Below are 19,876 nucleotides of genomic sequence, written 5' to 3'. Positions count from 1 at the left end.
TGATAGTGAATTATAGCTTTGAGTGCAAATATAAGCTGAGTCCTGCTTACCCTCCTGGTGAAGTCAATCCAACATCCTAACTCCTTCTATTGTAGCACTGCTCCAATACACCAATCAACTCTATCTGCAAAGATATGGTGACTTTTAGAGTCATGGCCTCTGAGAAATCCTACAGGCAGACAAGCTGGAGAACAGTGAGCTAAAGTGAGGAAGACACAGAAAAAGACACCCTCCAGGACATATGGCTACCATGCAGAATCTTTGGCAAGCTAGAGGACTGCAGATGATTCTGGAAATCTTCACCAACATGTCAAGCAGATGCTCAACATTCTTCTTGAGCACCTTGGTGTCCTGCCAGGTTCTTGCCCATTCCTGCTGGGGTGATAAAGAGCTTTATAGACCCTGTAAAACACAGACATTTTTTTCCAGCTGTGCCATCTGGTTGGCTTTTTTCTTTGTAATAGTCAGAATAAGACTTATCTATGGAGACATAGATGGAGTTCTCTCTCTCTTTTATCTCTCTCTCTCCCCCTCTCCCTTTTTCCTCCTCTCTCTGCTTTGTGTGCATGTGAGTGTGAGTGTGTGTGTGTGTGTGTGTGTGTGTGTGTGTGTGTGTGTGTGTGTGTACTCACTCATCTCCTTATTTTATATACATAGAGAAAACTCGATATGGCAGAGGAAGCATGCTGAGATGCATGGAGAAGATTAAACTCCAGTTAACTCAATTTGTTCTCCACTATTCACTTGGGAACTATTTGGCCTCAGCCTCCTTCTGCCAAACCATCCTTGTTGGGACCCCTCTAGTCTCTTTCTGAGAACAAACCAAGGGCAGTCCACAGAATCACAAGAAAAAAAGACATACCCATACTTTTAAAAGTCAAAGCCAAGAACTATGCTAAGGAGAAAATGCTACAATTGGAAAGGTCAAAGATGCGATGCCCACTCCACAAATCAGCTGGACATTATATTTGTTTATTTGTGAGTACATCTGTGGTCAATATTTGCCTAGTAATGAGGGGACCAGTTATTTTTGGAAACCAAATATTATAGATTCAGTACTGTCTTACCTGCCCCCCCCCCAACTCTGCCTGCATATTGTATCTTAAATGTTCAAAATATCTGGATAGGTAATAATAAGTACTCAACAATGGCAACTTCTTTTCCATAGATTTGCAAAGAATAGTCTCCTCTAAAATTGTTGGTCTAATAATAAGGATTATTAAACATCTGTAGCATGTGCATATTCAGGGACTTGTTGGTCTTCGTTAGGAAGCTCTCCAAAGAAAGATTTGAAGTTCACAAAGGATATAGCAATCAAGTGAAATAATTATGGTTTAAGCACAGCTCCACAGGTTGTAAACCTGTTTCCCCTTAAGTAGGGCCTCTCAGCCACAGCAGTATTGATAACATAAGGCACATAACCTTTTGTGGTCATGTTCTCTTGCACATTACAGGATTGTTAGCAGCATTCCTGGCCTCTACCCACTAGATGCCAGCAGCACCACTATAGCCATGCTTCCCAGAGGTCCTCAGATACTGCCAAATATCCTCAGACACGTACTGGGGATCAGTAGCCTCAGCATCACTCAAATGCTTATTTAAGATGCAGAATTTCATACCTCTTCTCAGTCCTATTGAATCAAAGTCCAAATTTTAGCAAAATTATTAATGCAATCTGCATGCACACTAAATTTTGAGAAATTTTAATCCCTAGTAATGTGACCTTATGTCACAGCTGTTCCTCTATGAGTTTTTCTGGACATATGCAGTTTCTGGAAATAAGACTCCTAGCAAATTTCCCCTGGACCAAGCCACATTGTTTCAATCATATTGTTCCCAAGCAAAGAGACTGTTATTTTCTTTAATTCCCATTACTTTCCACAATACTTCCCTGAAAGAGACCCTCCTGAGATAAGGCAAGTAAAAGATAGCGTTTTAATCAACTCATTTATTTACTTATTTGCTTTTGCTAGAGAAATTCATTGTGCAATCAATAAGAGCCTTGCTACCTATTGGAAGCCTTTTCTGGCTTGGCATCTTATAAGATGCCTAGAATTGTTGTCAGCAGCTGGGCCCAGATATTTTTCTGTCTTTCCCTGGTTCCAGTCAATGTAAATAGCACATTATATCTGAGAGTACCACTTCAACTCACTCTTCCCACAAGCAGCCCAGGAATCCACTGGTGCCTGGGAAAGGGATCTTGACATTCAATCCCCTGTTGCTTTACTTGAAATATATGGCAAAAATCAGGCAATGGCCTCGTTGTTAACGACTATCTGATCTTCAATGGCAAGGGCTAAGTATACGGTACAATGCTGTAAGGATAAAGTATGAGGAGGATTTGAGTCTGGTGCCAATGTTAGTCTGCTCTTCTTTCCAATAATTTGACAGAACAAATTAAGCATGATATACTTACTGTCTACTGATGCCAGAATGGTTTTCAACTGAAACCAAAAGTAAGGAGATAGGTGACTGTTCCCTTAGCATTAGAGGCCAGGGCTGCCATTCTAAAAAGAATTAAGGACCAAAACAAGAGACAAGGTGGTCTTCATAAAACAATTAGTTCTCATGGAAATGAGTTTCAAGCACAGTCCCTACTGGATGATCACCCCCACCCACTACCATCAAGTTTTACATGTAGAGATTTTTTTTTTTCAAATCCAGTAGGACTGAAACCAGAACCCAGATGCTAGAAGAACTTATTGGTAATACATTCTGGGAATTGGGAGTAATAAGCTACAAGAGAAATTGAGGACTAGACAGGGTCGTTGCTGTGAAGCATGAGTGGAATAACCCAGAATACTAAATAGCAGAATCACCAGACAGGCAGGGCTGAAAGGAAGACTACAAGATGAGAAGAAAGAATTAGATAATTCCGAAAAATTATCGGGGGTGATGTTGTAGGAGGATACCTTAAAATAATTTCAAGACAAGACAAGCCCCGTTCTTCTCTGAGTCCAGTATATCTGTACCTCAGGAGAAGTGGGAAAAGTTTCTCAGAATGGCAGAGCAAACTTACCCCATGACTTAGTAGTTTCAAGTCACACATTCTCCTCTTTACATTGTAAAACTGAGAGGTCTCTAGCTTCAGATATTTAACTGCTGGAGATAAAGTAAAAATACCTTGTGTGGTGCTGTGCCTGTGCATTCATAGGTACCAACATTGCAAAGTGAGCCAGATCTTATGTATGAATGCAATTTTTATATCTTAATATGAATGTACATACGTATCCATAATGACTGCGTGTTGTATAATAGATTCTCATAAACACAGAAGGCTTTTAAATTAATTGCTGGATATCCAAAAGTTCAATAAAATAAACAACAATGTTTCAATCTTTCAATGGATGGTTTAAACCAGAGAAGATTTTATTGTGCTTTCTCAAAATTCAAGAAAGATGGAGTAGTAATTTTTGTAGAAAAGCTCAATGTGATCTGTGCATATACAATTTAGCACTGTCAATTTTTATTTATATTGATGATAATATTGTCAAGGACATGTGCTTTGAGGAAAGAAAAAACTCATTGGATAGCAGGCTTTGTATTAAAACTGCTATGATAAGAAAATCACAATGACACAATGTCATTCATCTTGAGAGAATGCTAATGGACAGAGAAGATGGCTTGGGAAATTTCCACTCTGATGTGTGATCATATTGTAAAGGAGGTTCAAGAAGGTTCATTGGTACCAACACACTCAATTTTCCACCACATATTTTGATCAGAGCTCTGGAGAGTCTTTGGTCATATTGATATGACAGTGACCAATCTGTCTTGTAGTCATTTAGAAGTGATTTGCTATGTTTCTTGTTTGTTTAACCTCACAAGGCTCACTGTCATTAGCAAAAGGAGTGACTAATCATGGCCCGGTTTAGCTCATACTAATACTGAGTATATATATGAATACTTATTGTGTATATTTCTATAGTTACATAGTTTATACATATGGGTTTATATGTACTTTGAGTATATATAAATACACAAATATGTATACATATGTATATGCATTAATCAACTACCAGAAACTATGAATAGACACACATTATGGTATATAATTAGTAATAGAATATGCATAAATGCATGTGAACAGTTACAGATATATAACTGCAGATATTGATATATAGATATAGTTTCTTTTCTATCTTGTACAATCTCCTCCAAGTTCAAAGTATTTCCATTACTTAGTACCTATATTCCGATATATGTTTCTTGGGCACTTGACCTTGGGGTCAAAGCAAACTAGAGCTTCAAATATTACTTCTGAGTTTGCAGTATTCAAAATTTATATACAAGTATGTGTGTGTATGAATATAGCCATCTAAAGTTATGAATACACACACATTATGGTATGTAGGTATTAAAATAGTACCATACACATTCACATGTGTGTGAATAGTTATAGATGTATAAATATGTATGGATATGCAATCCCTTCTTAGTTCAGGGTCTTGCCAATTTGGAGAAGGGCCTGAGGAAAAACCTGGACCCCACTTTTTTTTTAGTTATCTAGCCTTGCAACCCATCAGGGATGAAATGTGAGGACTTTTAGAGTTTTTGAAATGCAATATATGGTCAAAATAGTTCAAGTTTTTAACTAGTAAAGAGCTATAATGGTTGGGTGGGGTCTCATAAAAAATCCCCCAATAGAACATCAGTAGATGAAAAGGAGAAAGGATTCACTAATTCTAAAACCTGAGGACAGGAATAGGCAAAATCTTCTAAGCCGAGATGCTTCAATGACTTCAGAGTGGCATTTTTTTAAATGGATAGGCAAATGAAAAAGGAGATAGGATATGACAGAGCCAAATCAAAGGAAGATAATGTCAGGCACAAGAGCTCAAGCACAGAGGCTAGCAGAGCTTCCACACATCTGTTAGGAGCCCTCTCAGCATGGATGAAGAACAATGGGATGAGAAAGAAGAGTGTAATTACTGAGGAACACTATAATTGTGCTCAAAATGGGAATTTACAGCTAGGGCTGCAATGCCTTTAACTGGCTCTTAGAACCCATTACTCAGTAAAAGCAAAGGTGGGTTTCAAAGGCTTCAAGGTTGCATGGGCTTTAAAATTATAGTGGTGGGTGGTTTGGTATTATGGACATATTTCTCTCTAATTCACTTCTGATGTCTTCCAATGATCCGTATATTACAATGCAATTTTCTTTCCTTCAGTTTTCTCCTGTGTTACCTACTCTTGTTTCCAAATCAGTCTTCCCTTTCTGGACCCTGGATCTCCATTTGTAATATGAGTATGGGTAAAATAACCTCCACACCTATGGGATCAGAGTTCTGTCATCTCCTCTTTCCTCCATCAGTTGATGATTCTGTCTGTCCCTCTTATCCATTCTCTGTGCTCCAAATGTCTGATTCTATTGTATAACCCCAGAGTTTTTATACAGCGCTTGAGTATTATCCATATGTAGGAATGCCTGGTAGAAAAGAGTGTGGATTTGGTGACTCTGTTCTCTGAGACAACTGAGTGTCCTTAGCATTCAAGCTAGACTTTAGTGAGTATGTGGGTATGTAGGGTGGAAAAGGGCAGAGGAGCCACTGAGGAAAAGTAGCAGCATGTTCAAGATATTGAGGTTCAGGAAATGTAGGAGGGACTAAAGATACAGTAAGTAATGATGAGCTGATGGATCACAGAGCTGATGAAGACACAGCGGGTGATACATACATAAAGTACAGTGATGATGTCATATGGAAAAGTAGTGGTATCATAAAGAAAAGTCAACATGGGGTCGAAGCAAGCTGGGGCCCTAAGATTTACTTCTGAGTTTATAATTTAGTGCTATAGTACTAAAATTTTTAATGGATAGCTGTTAGTAGTTAAAAAGAAACAAGAACTGAGACTACCTCGTAAAATTACTTGAACTGAAAACTTAACAGAAAGTAATCACCACTACAGTTTATCCTTTATCTTAAGTCTGCTGTAGGCTATGGATTTAAAAGTCCCTATTATTCTGCTTTGGGTACAGCTGAGCATCCTTACTCAGAATCCCTAATGTTCTGCTCAGTCAAATAATATGCTAGAGTTTTGGAAAAACCAACAGGACAACTCATCTCCCTACGGAATTATCTGGGTTTTATTGTGTTATTCACTATTCCAAATTCTGGGGAAGTTATAAGAAAACCTTTTGTGTTATTGTTAAGAATTGTCAGGAGATATTCCATGTCACCTAAGCCCCTTTGTTATGATGAATTTAGCCTTTGGGTTGGAAATGGACCCTTCACATGCTCTTTATGAAGCCAGGCCAAGTTGCCCAGCTGTACAGGCAATGGCAGGCCAGGAATTTGGATTTCATTCCATTTGTGTCCTTTGATCCAGAGCTGATGTCCTGTCTACAAGGGGGGAGGGGGGCGCTGGCAAGACACATGCCCAAACACTCAATTGCAAGTTGTAAATTTCAGCAAAGCTATTCAATATTCATGTAATTACCCTGGAAAGCACATTTGACATTTCATAAATACAGCAGAATATTAAGCATTTGTCTCTCTTGAGCGCTACTACCAAAGCATACTTAGAAAAATAATCCCCAGGGATCCCTACAGTCTGAAATGGCAACAGTTATTGAGTCCATAAATTTGATAGATCAAAGTCTTCTCTCTTCATCCTATTTATAATTTACAAATGAAAGTGAGACCATATAAACGAGGTAGCCTGCTGGCCTTCATGGAACATTACCATTTCTGGGAAAAGACCTGCTTCCCACCAATTCTGGCTATAGCTTTAGTCCTTTATGCTGAATCCCTTCTCCAAGGTGAGCTTGCAGATCCAGCCAGTGCACAGGCCAGTGGCCAGGGCTTCAAGGGTAAAGCATGGGGGTCCCAGAAGCCCAGGCAGCAGTGTTGATTAAAAGCTCCTGTAATAACTATATAGTCATATGACACATCTAATTTCCCAAGGACTTCAGGGCTCTGCAGCTAGATTGAGAGGATTCAGGGATCTTAAACAAAATCTTGTCCACCCTTCCACTGCCTGCCCCCCCCCAAAAAATAAAAAGCACAACTCCTCAACAATTCACTCCAGAATATAGCACAAAAGAACAAAAACATTTTGTTCTGAACAAGCCTGATCTTCAGAAATCAATACTACAGACTAAGATTCCATAAGCAAAAGTAAAGTGCTGGCTGGCTGTTCATGCTAGGCTGAGAAGTGAGCACAGCAAGGAAGCCTTATCCATCCTGTATACTTGCCATGAAACAATGACCTTCTCTATTACCCATAGGCTAGAGGAAAACCAAAAGCATGCATGTTTATTCCCCCCCCCAAAGTAACAACATAGCCTAATGGATGGGCAGTAAAGTAAGCAATCAATCAAAGGGTTGTTTTTAAAGCCATGTAATGAATTAACCCCATTTGTTTAGAAGTAAATAAACATATGTACTATGAAAATGTGAATTTTCCTTATGTGCTTGAATACACATACATGTTCATTCATCTATCATCTAAAGATGTATATATGTATGTATATGTTTGATAGGAGATGTCTGGAAGTGGGATGGTTTATGCCCATGTCTGATTTTAGTAAGTATATATACATATATTTATATGAATGCATGTGACTACTAATGCTAACCATGCATACACATAATATCATTGTGTGTACTGGAATTTGTAGCTATCACATTATTAGATGTATGCATATGCATAAATATAGAGATGTTACCTATATGTAGTTTAATAATAGTTTATATCAATTTAAATATGTGGATGATATTTTTCATAGCTAGTATATGCTTATTCTCATGTTACTTGTTAATGTCAATAATTCCTTTCATTTTCACCAATATATCTAAGAGACTAAATGACTTGTAGAGGATTGCAGGAGCAGCAAAGTCAAACGTAATATTAAATCCCTATCTCATATACTCTCAGTACTCATCACTCCTAACATGTATTATACATGAGGATGCGCGTGCGTGCGTGCGCACGCGCGCGCGCGCACACACACACACACACACACACACACACACACACACTTATAATGCTCTCGAGAGATTAATGCCAAAGTTCATACCAGATATCCAAATCACGGATATTCAAGTATTATGCCTCTTTCAAATCCATGGCCTCTTTTTTTATTAATTGTTATTACATGTTGTAATGTATTTTCACTTGATAATGACAAGGAAAAATGTTCCATATATCTTCAGTACAGGCAAAACATCTTTTAGGGTATTTTTCATCCAAGGTTGGTTGACTCTGTAGAAGTCAGACTGTTGTTGAAGTGAGATCACAGTATATGCATGTGTATATTGTTTAAGAATACGAATGTGGCGGGCGCCCTCGCACTGCGAGGCCGGCAGGCCGGGACGGGGCAGGGCCGGTGAACTTCTGTGCCTCATCGTCCCGCCGCGGGACATCGGGCAGGCAGCTGGCACCATGAAGATCTGGACTTCGGAGCACGTCTTTGACCACCCATGGGAAATGGTTACCACAGCTGCAATGCAGAAATACCCAAACCCCATGAACCCAAGCGTGGCGTTGACGTATTGGACAGACATGTCAATCCCTCTGGAAAGCTGCACAGCCATAGACTCCTCAGCACAGAGTGGGGCCTGCCTTCCATTGTGAAGTCCCTTATTGGTGCTGCAAGAACAAAAACGTACGTGCAAGAGCATTCTGTAGTTGACCCGGTAAGAAAGACAATGGAGCTCAAGTCCACTAACATCTCATTTACAAATATGGTCTCCGTAGACGAGAGGCTCACATACAGGCCGCACACCCAGGACCCAGAGAAAACTGCCCTGACCCAGGAAGCCATCATACCGTGAAAGGGGTCAGCCTCAGCAGCTACCTTGAACGACTCATGGCAAGCACCATATCTTCCAATGCTAACAAAGGCTGAGAAGCAATGGAATGGGTGATACACAAACTGAACGCCGAAATTGAAGAATTGACAGCATCAGCAAGAGGAAGCATAAGGACACCAATGGCGGCCGCAGCAGCGTTGGTAGAAAAATGACAATGGAAATTGGTGTGCAGCTACAGGGCCCCAGGACTCTTCAGGCTGACATCATATTTATTTGTTATTTAAAAGATACCGCTATTTTAGATAGTTTTCTTTCTTTCTTTCTTTCTTTCTTTCTTTCTTTCTTTCTTTCTTTCTTTCTTTTTTAATGAGCTGGGGTAAAGCTATGACTTTTGGTCAAAAGATGGAGAGCTTCTAAATCAAAGTGATCATCTGTGGTGGGAGGGCTTGAGGGAACTGACTGGAGGAGAGTCTTGTGTCTATGTGAACAGTTAACAGGTTTGTTGTTGTTTAAGTGCTTAGAAGAAATCCATGTTGATCGAGTCTCCTTAGGGAGAATCTGAGAGCCTTTTAGGTACTGGAAAACTACCTGGCTGCGGACCAACCAGAACACAGTCCAGTTGCCCTGGCGTCTACAGAGCTGACTGATGCGGTGAACTAGAGCCACCTGCATGAGGAACTTTCTTTAAAAAGAGAAATTGTATAATTTCAAATGACATTAATTTGTATAAAATAACTTGCCCTGTTGGAAACCAGTGTTTGGATTTGGATTTAAATGATATTTTTGGAGTGAAAATTATCACTAAGGTAATCTCTGACTCCAGCCAAAATAGTATTTTATTGTATTAACGGGTACTGTATTGATTTGCCAAAGTTTTGTGACTTAGTAAAGGCGTTCCCTTCTTGAATTTGTACTTGGTGATTTGCATGCTGTACTGTGGGCTGGTTATTTTAACCGAGAAAATAAGTCATTACCTGAGTGTGGCATCACTCTTCAACAGAAAAAAAAAAAAGAATATGCATGTGTATATGTGTGCATATATACACATGCATATGAAAGAAGATCCTCATATAGGGGTCTTTGTCCATAGACAGGACCTGGTGATTGCTGCAAAGAGGATTCTTCAGACTACCTTTGTAGTCTGGCTGCCATCTCTAACTGACTACTTTCCCCAAAGCCTCACCATCCGCAAGCTGACTTTGCCAGAATGACCATCTGTGTCCCTTTGGCCCCTTGAAGAGCGGATGCTACAACAGAAGCAGATGTAGGACCAGATATTTTGGTGGGGCTACTCCAATTTATCTAGCACACTCCAGGTGCCAAAAGAGACAGGAGTTAAGAGGATGAGAGGTGCCAAAGAATAAGCCCTGGCAACAGAGGGTTAGTGTTTGGGTCAGATACATCTGCTACTTCCTCCTACTCAGTAATTAAGCAGACTACATCAGTGAACTAAACATATGCACTCATCATAAATCAGGGACCACCATCTATTTTGCCTAAAGTGGCTCACAGAAAAAGGTGAGATAAAAGTACCTGTCATGAGGCCTTATGTTAAGTTACTGGAATCTCCATCAATGTTGCCCAACAAACACCTGGATATTTCTCTATTAATCTTCTTTGGCACTGGTACATTTTATACATATGAATATCCTCCCAGCGTGCCCCTTCCCACTCTCCCTACCCCTCATCCTCTCTGGGCATCACCCACAGCAGCTATATTGGTGTCATGTAACCTTTCTCCATTCTCAGATACAGATGATTGAAAGGAAGTCTCCTCCCGCCCCCAGTGCCCAATGCACAATGACAAGCCAATGAAATCTAAGCTTCCCGTAATCTGACCTTAGGTGAAGGGATCTGGTCTGCCTCTGTGGCACATTTGGATGGAGCCAGGGCATGGAGCATCTTGAGCATGCTGGTGTATAGGAAATAATTTGAAAAGATGACATAAAGAAATGTAATTGAAAGAACATGAGAGTATGTGGTGTCCAGAAGGCAGGTGGTGACTTTGCAGCAATGACCTTAAACCTTGGCTTTTCCTTTCTGTGTTTATCCCTAACAAAACTGCCTATAATGCCTCATAAATTTGCATACTTGCTTCCAGAAGAGCAGAGGAGGGCATCAGATCCCCCCTGAAACTGGGGTTACAGATGGTTGTGAGCATCATGTGGGCTCTGGGAACTGAACTCTGCAAGAGGAGCAAGTAGTCTTAACCACTGAGTCATATCCCCACCCCACACTGAGTTTCTTGAGATAATTGCTATGACCCTCCAAGACTGTCTCCCTTTCATTCATGGAATTATGGGTGAGTTGTTCCTTTCTACTTAGTGGTACTCAAATAAATATGCTCATCTGTTTCTGGCACATTGGGATTTCTAGATCTTTCCTAGTACCCTCTTCCACTTTTAATAAAGATATGTCAGTTCTGGCATCCCCTGATCTGGTACCATCCTATTTACAGTATTAATGAAAAGGAGGCTCTAAGAAAACCTAAAACATCAGAAATTCTAACATCACTAAACAAGGAAGATGGCCATAAAATTTTATTATATATTTAATGATCTCAATTTTAAAATAGCCTCAAAATGAGCCATCTTTGTTTCCCCCGGAAGATGCAAATATCTGTACTTTTTGCATCTTATATATTGCATTTTAAAAAATCATTATACATGCAAATGCTAGGGGGACATATGACAAGCATGTATAGCCAAGAGAAACAGCTGGTGTCTCCCTGTTCTTTAATATTTAAATAACATTGGTTCGAAAGTGTGTGCTGTTCCTGTTCTGAAGCTCAACATCTCCTTTAGTTTTGTGCCTCTAAGGGTGCTTCTGCCTTTAGTCACCAGAATTCTGCCCTTCCCCTCTGCTGATGCCTCCTGTCCCTCTGGGCTTTACACATCTCTACCCTAGAACCAGTACCTGTCTCCTGATGTCTCTTAGATGCAACTGCTGTGGGCCTTTTGCTTGAATGGCTCCTTTTCTTTGAACAAGCATGACAGCTTTTCTCAAGAATCAACCTAAAACCAAACCACAGAAGGCCTCGCATCTCCCAGTAGCCAGGACAGCCCCCTTCCCTGCCCCAGAATCTCTCACTGAGGGAAATATCTCCAGGGTTCCTTTCTGTTCCCTTTACCCACCTACCATGTCAGGTTCAGCTCAGCCCTGCCTCCCTTCCTTCCCCATTCCCACTTCTCTTAATTCCACCACATAGTCATTTCACATTGGTTCACACCCCCCAACACACTAAGACTGGATGCCCAGGACCTCCAATCATGTTCAGAAAGGACTATGGAGGCTGATTTCCTAGCAATCACAATTCTTGTCCTCGAAGGAATTATATTCCCAGCATCCAAAATAGTGTTATACCCTTCCCTTCTTGTGGTGAACTAGGAAATAAGGCCATCTTCAGGAGCTTGGGGACCTTCTTCAGTCTTTAATCTTCTTTGTAGCTCTTTCCCTGACACCTGTCTCCTGAGTGTGTATGAGTCTAGCTGCTCAGATTCTCCACACTCCCCACAACAGAAAGCCAGCCCTAGATTGCCCCCTTCTCACAGACCTCTCCCTCTGCCTGGAGTACCTGACCTTTTCAACTGTCAAAATCCTCCTTATCCTTCTAAACACAACTCAAATGCCACATACTCTGAGACTTCTCCATAATTCCCTGTACCAAGAAGGAATTAGAGGCTTCCTTAGACCTTTGTTTTCACAGCGTGAGAGTTTCCCCGTGTGTCACATGTAACTGTCCCTTTCCCAAGTCAAACTTTCCTCTCAGAGCTCTGGGCTTTTACAACCTGCCAAATAGTCACTGCTCTGAGTGATTTACATGAAAGTACAAATGGAGAGTAGCTGGCATTTATTTGGTGCCTCTGTGTGTCAGGTGTACTTTTAGCGGCCTATATGTACCAATTGGTTAATTATCTATCTGTAATTCCTACCTACAACACTATGAGAGAGGAAACAGTTTGGGTGTTTCATTGTGTGTGTGTCCATCCTAAGATGCATCAATATTAAAACGAAAATTATCTGCGATCACTCAGGTAGGCTGCTATGGAGCTGAACTGAACCTATTCAGGCACCTAATCATTATAGGGATGTAATAGTTCATTTTAGTTATCAGACTAGATTGGATTAAGACACCTGGGAGATGAGTAAAGCCCAATGGTGAGTGTGTTAGGGATAGTGTTTCCAGACATGATTAGACCATGAAGACTCTGAGCTAATGAATGGGTTAAACTCTTGATAGAGTCATAATATGATGGCATGATTGAGAGACAAGGAAAACTAGAGGGTGGGCCTAGCTAGAGGAAATATGTCACTTGTGGCACATCCTTGGAAGCTCTATCTTGCCCTAGCCATGTCTTGTGTCTTTTTTCTCTATTTCTCAGTCACTATGATGTGAGCCACTTAATAAGAAAAATATATCTTAAATTTTCAGAGCCCTATACAAGATAGCTTTCATTAATCTTACCACTGTGAAATGTGATTTGAAAGTGAGAAACATATTCATGTTACATGCGTGAGTACATATCTGTACACACATGTGCACATACACACACACACACACACACACACACACACACACACACACACACACTGTTCTAATCACAGCAAGCTTGGTAAATGCTTTAAGCCCTACAGACCAATGCTTCTTGGAGGCCACTGGTTGTCATAGAAACTTGGGCTTTACTCTGGCTGTCCAGACAAGAGGCCCTAGTATTTTGGCTGCAACTAAGAAACAGAAGAAAAGACCCTGAATCATGGTTTTGGACCTCTGCCTCTTAGACTGACTGTTTTGGGTGAGAGCTGCTAACCATTTTGCCAAACACTTCAATGACATTTGAATTATGGCCTGTTTGCCAACAGAAGGATGAGATTCTTTGCTAAAATCAAGCTTTATAAAGTCATCATACAAAGACATCAGCTAATATTGACTTAAGAACAATGTGAAGAATGAATAAGGAAATTTCTTTGAGCCCATGGAAACAAACAATTATTACCCCTGTTTGTTGTTGGAATCAGCTACAGTAGCTTGCACTAACTTCCTTTCATGAACGCCTGGGATGAGAAGCTTGAGAGCATGTACAAGAGCACACACAAGAAAGTACTAATCAGCATATAATTGAGATATTTTTGAGCATTTACTAAATAGTATAAATAAAACTGATACCTGACTGTATCAGTTAGCTATTGCTGCATAACAAACCAGACTGTAATTTGTAACTTAATAGCCATGCATTATTTTTCACAAGTCTACAGAATGACTAGGTGTCATGCTGATTTGGAACAGTTTGCTTATGCATCTGTGGAAAATAGACCAGTCAAGTTGGTCTACAATGACTTCACCTAGAATTATTCTGTTTTGTGCCATGTTACTTTTCATTTTCGAGCAGATTAACTCAGGCTTGTTCTCTATGAAACAATAGGAGCTCAAGAGGAAATGTTGAGGGTAAAGGGGGTCTTAAGCTCAAAACTAATACATTGTCATATTTGTCACTTTATTTTTGAGAAAACATCCATTTGGGCTAACCTAGATCTCAAGAGTGGGGAGTAGATGATCAGCACCTGATCAGCCACCATCAAAGGGCAATCAATTCATGGCAGTGCCCATCAATAATTTGGTGAGAGTTTAACACTTAAGACTCAGTATCACCCAGTTATTTTTATACCTACTTTAACGATGGAGGAACTGATAATTGGAGGAGTAACTTGATCATGATCACAAATCTGGAATGTAGGAAGCCAGGGTTTGAAACATGTGTCACATAGCTACATAACTATCTTTTCCACTTCATTAAGTGAACCTGCCATTTCTACATGCTATTGAATGTTGATCCAAAGACGCAGGTATGCCTGGCTTTGAGTATCCATGAGGAATGTGACAGTGGAAAGAGAAGTAACTTAAGATGGGCATCCTTGGGTCCAAATAACTGCACATGTTTCACCTTACCTGAGAAATGAAGAGAGCAATCCTGCCTTGTCAAGACTGTGTGAAGAATAAATATGTTCTGGATTCTTAGTTTCAGATGTGACATCAGTCACTGACTGTCAGATCTCAGAGCTCTCTGGGTTTTTTTTTTTTTTATTTTTGGCTTAGTTTTCTCATCTGTAGAATGGGAATACTAAAGCTGCTCATTTCATAGGGTTGCTACAAGAACTAATAAGTTAACTGCATATCCCTTACCACACTTCCTGCTACATACATGACATATAATGATCAACCTGAGAATGTCCATATGTATCTACATTGTACATTGAATTACAAGAAGTCAAACAAGGCCAATGGACTAAACTCTCTAGAGAATCTGTCCCAAGCAAGTATTTGTTCAGCTGTTATAGATTGCCCAGGGTCCAGGCATAACGCTTTATCTGGCATGGGATATGAGGGGGAAAAAAATCTACATACACTATGCTCTTATGTCTGTTAACTTTATTCCTCTAAGACAAAATTCAGCTCCATCAGGCATTCAGGGCAAGAACAAATCTTGATACATCAAGCTCTTTGTCCATCTACTTTATTTCTCTGGCATGAAATCCTGTCTACACAGCTTCAGTTCTGTCCTAACACTCAGTTCCTTTTAGTCCTGCTAACAATTAAGCTCTTATGCTTTCAACCTCATCTTCATCCTCTGTTTCTTCGCCCTCCATCTCCACTTGCTCTCTGCTCCTGGTTCTGATGAACTCTACAAATCTTCTGCCTTACCATCTAGAAACCTCTGGGTTCTTTCCTTCTCCCTGGCCATGCCATTCTGTCTGTCTCTAAAGAAAACACCTGTTCCTTCTTTCCCTGGCCACGTGGTTCTCTGCCTCCTCAGGAATGTTGCTCCACCCTACCTTCCACCTTGATATGTAAAAACCTCTTTTGTTCTCAGTCAATTGCTCTGGAGAGCCACTTAGCCTCAAGGCAAGGGGATGGTCTGAGCTTCATTAGCACAAGAAACAAAGCTATGCAACTCCAGCCAGCTTGTTTCCTAGGCTCAGCAGGGAAGTTAGTTACCTAGAAGTTCAACAGGTGTGAGGAGCTGAATTGTTTGTCCAATGGTGTGGAAATATTTGGGTACGCAAGAATTTCATAGCAGAAGACAGCTGAAATATTAAAAACTGGATAGCACCAAATATTCATAATAAATGGCTTGCCTTTTGATAGACCCTTGGCTGGTCAAAGTATAGCTTTAGTACACAGCTGAATCTCTACAATATATTCCTGTGGCTCACCACAAGCTGTGCCTTGCATTTAGGAACCATGAGACATGAGAACTGACAAACCTAGACACTCACTCTAACTTCAAGCTCTGTTTGGGAAGTTCTTCTGCACAATTTAGAGGGCACTGATGGAGGTGAGTGTTAGCGCCATTCTGTGTGACTATCCTTGGAGCTGTTTTGCTGCTTTTCCAAAGTGTGAAATTGGTATCCTCCTTAGAGGTACACAGCTAAGGGAGATGCTTGTATTTAGTTGTTAAAACTAAGAGTAAAGTATTATCAAAGATAAAATGAGTCATCTTACTCCCATTCCCACATTCATGAACATTTACACAGACACATGTTGTGCCCAGATCGTGACCCCCAGAGAGACCACCAAAGACGAGCATGCCGGAATGCAAAAGCAAGGTTTAATTCTGGATATCCAAAAGCAATACAAGCCTAGGCAGGGACTTCGTCCAATACATCCAACGCAGTGGAGGCTGGAGGAAGTGCCCACCTGTCTGCAAGCTCAGCTTTTAAAGGGAAAAGTCACAAGGTTACATCATTTAGGGGTGCTAGTACAGGTACAATTCTGATTGGCTCGCTTCTAGGGACTTCTAGAAATTACTTCTTAAGGGAGTGGTTGCCCGCCACCATTTCTCATTGGCTGCCCTCAGGTGGGGGCATTTCTGTGGTCAGTTACCCTGGAAACCAGGGAGAGGACATTCCATAGTCTGGCAGGCATTACCTCATGACTATCTTGTGACTCTGTACTTTTACACTTCCTGGTTTCTGGAATCTGAACTGACTGGTTTCAGTAACTAATGGCCTATTCCCAAAAGGAGAAATCTTAGGCCTTAATTTTAGGGTGAAAGCATTTTGGTCTTATTTCTAAGATGGCTCATTTTGGTCTCATACAGAGAAACAGACAAACTTGGACACTTAATTGTATTGAAAGGACAAATATTCTGAAAAAAAAAATCGATGTCCTGAAATGAAGCTATGTTCTCCTGAAATTCATGGGTTGAAGTTCTACCTCCTCCCCTCCCCACCCCCACACTTCATATTTGGTTTTTAAAGGTGTAGCTGAAGTTAAATGAGTTCCTATGGTTGGACTAGCCATAATCCAACATGAGTTGTGTCTTTAAAAGAAGAGTGTACTTGGACAGAGAAACACACACTTGGAAGATCACATGAGACATAGGGAGAAGACAGACATCTATAAACCAAGACAAGAGAACTTAAGAGAAATCATATCTACCAACACTCATAGCCTGTGCTTCCAGTCTTCAGAACTGTTTGTACTTGGTCTTATGGCAGCTTGATATACCATGCTTTGTTGATGCCCATGGGACACCTGCCTCTTTCTGAGCAAATATGGAGTTTGGGGGTGGGGAGAGGGTAGGTGAGGCAGTAGGAGGAAAGGAGGGAAGGGAGGCTGTGGTAGGGATATAAAATTAATTAAAATTTTAATTAATTAATTAATTAAAAAATAAATTTAAAAAAGAAAATAAATATCCATTGTTTAAACCAGGCAGCCTATGGTAGTTTCTTATGGCACTCTATGCTGTTTAATTTTTTTGTCAGCTTGACACAAGCCAGGGTCATCTGGGAAGAAGAAACCTCAACTGAGAAAATGCCTCCATCAGACTGGCCTTTAGGTAACTTTGTGAAGGCATTTTCTTTATTAATGATTGATCTGGGAGGGTCCAGCCCACTAGGGTCAGTGCCACTGATGATCCTGGGTTACCTGAGAAGTGAGTCAGTAAGCAGCATTCCTCCATGGTCTCTGTTTCAGGTCTTGGCTCTCGGTTCCTGCCTTGAGTTCCTGCCTGACTTCCTTCGGAGGTGAACTGGGGCTTGGGGTGTACAATCCAAAGGAACCCTGTCTTTTCCATGTTGCTTTTGGTCACCGTGTTTTACTATGGCAACAAAAACCAAACCAGGGTCCACTCTGAAAAAAACTCATGCATTTGTAAACTGGCCAGTCATGTTATTAGTGAATTTATAAAAAAGAATCTGAGATTCCCAGGCATTGGCCAGGAGATTATAGAAGAAGGGAGATAGGGCGAGGGGAGCTCTGGCTCACAGAAATGTGGGTAAAGCTGAGTTCAGAGGCATTCCTTTCTCACCCAGTAGAACCCCTCTGGCTGAACTACAGGGCTCCCAGTTGCACCTCCTATCTGGAATTCCCCCAGCACATGCTCATGGTTGGCATTTTGCTTCAGCCTACCCCCTGTCTTTTACTCTCTGGCATCCTGATCCCTCTAAACTCCATGTTTTTCTCTGATCAGGCTAGTGTCATGCCCACATAGACTCCTGTGTGCTATATATACACTGCTTTCCCCACATTTCCATATGTAGGGACTGAAAAGTGTGAAAATAGAGCATTTTCTATACACCCATTATATCTATTGATTCTGGAAGCCTCTTTGGTTTGTATTTCACTTCACATTAATGTAAATAGTTGGCATTTTTAAGTTAAGGACTCAGCTGCTTGTAGGACAGGTGGAGTTTGAAATCAAACAACCACCGTGCACTGGAAGCCTGTGCAACAACCTTTATTATGCTGCTCAGCGGCATCTGAGAAAACCAACATGTCCTTTGGCACTAATACAACCACCTAGAACCCATGTGAGGTAGCCAATTTGCACTTCAAGAAAATATCCCCAAGCTGTCTCACTTCAGCAAGTGTCTCATGGCTGTTTAAAAGATACAAGTCATGATTCAACTTGTTGCAGCTGCCTGAAGTGAACCTGGGACTTGCTCAAATTGAGGAACATCAATGGCCCTGCATGAAATAGATGACAATGGGCAACAAAAGGAAGTTATGCTGATTTATAACACAGATTAAAACCATCTCATTTTCTCCCTTATCATAATTAAAACTGAAAGCTTTTTCAATCACACAACCTGCAGCACATGCATTTTCTCATTTATTCTCCATTAAGTCGGCTATAAGTCATTCATACTATTTTCACATCTCTTGTACTCCAGCTAACCTGTTTCCCTATTTGTAAGATGAGTCTTAAGTCCATGAACTCACTCTAATTGTAAGACTAAAACTGGACAACTGGCCAGTCTGGCCAACTCCTTATATTTATGGCGTCCATGGATCACCATTTTGGGGGTTGGTATTTTTTTAGATTTATTTTTTATTTTTATTATTTATATGTATGTGTGTCTCTGTGGAGGTATGTGCACGTGAATGTAGATGTCATCAGAGGCCAGAAGATGTCAGATATCCCTGGAACTGGAATTATAGGCTGTTTTGAGCCACCCAACATGGCAACCAACTCAGGTCCTCTGCAAGAGCAGTACAAGCTCTTAACCACATCTCTTCAGCATTATATTACTGGATCTTAACTGACAGTTGTATGCAGGAACTTTTACAAACACTTTAGTCCCACCTGACTGAATTGATGAGCATTAGCTATTGGGTATATGTACCTTCATCTTTACCTTTTCCTGTGATTGGATAAAGACTACACACACACACACACACACACACACACACACACACACACACACACACACACAGGTTTAATAGAAATATAATGATGTTATCTACATAACTTTGCAATTTGATTTTTTTTCACTTAGTGATGTTGACTTGAAGATCTGTGCCACACATAGACAATATTGATTCTTTTAATTTTAAATTTATTTGCTTTGAGACAGATCCAACAATGTAGGTCAGGATAGCCTGAAACTATTGATCATTCTGCTTCAGTCCATCCCACAAGTGCTAGGATCACAAACATGTGTTACTATACCTGGCTCAGTAGTAGCACGAAATTTGATAATAAAAATGTTCTGCAACCTAATCAATCAAGCACCTTTTGGTTATATTTAGCTTGGTTTTTCTTTATGGTTTGATTATTTTAAATATTATAGATTATATTCCTGTGATAAACATAGATTTGCACATATTTTATTGTAAA

General features: G+C 40.4%; 1 pseudogene; it reads left to right on the top strand.

Annotated features, from left to right (window-relative positions):
• Positions 1-8,359: 8,359 nt before the first annotated feature.
• On the top strand, positions 8,360-9,052 carry LOC102926393 (PRELI domain containing protein 3B pseudogene; annotated as a pseudogene).
• The last annotated feature ends 10,824 nt before the right edge of the window (positions 9,053-19,876 follow it).

The sequence above is a fragment of the Peromyscus maniculatus genome, chromosome 9, assembly GCF_049852395.1.
Source record: "Peromyscus maniculatus bairdii isolate BWxNUB_F1_BW_parent chromosome 9, HU_Pman_BW_mat_3.1, whole genome shotgun sequence".
Classification (NCBI taxonomy): domain Eukaryota; kingdom Metazoa; phylum Chordata; class Mammalia; order Rodentia; family Cricetidae; genus Peromyscus; species Peromyscus maniculatus.
This window is presented reverse-complemented; position numbering and strand designations above follow the sequence as displayed.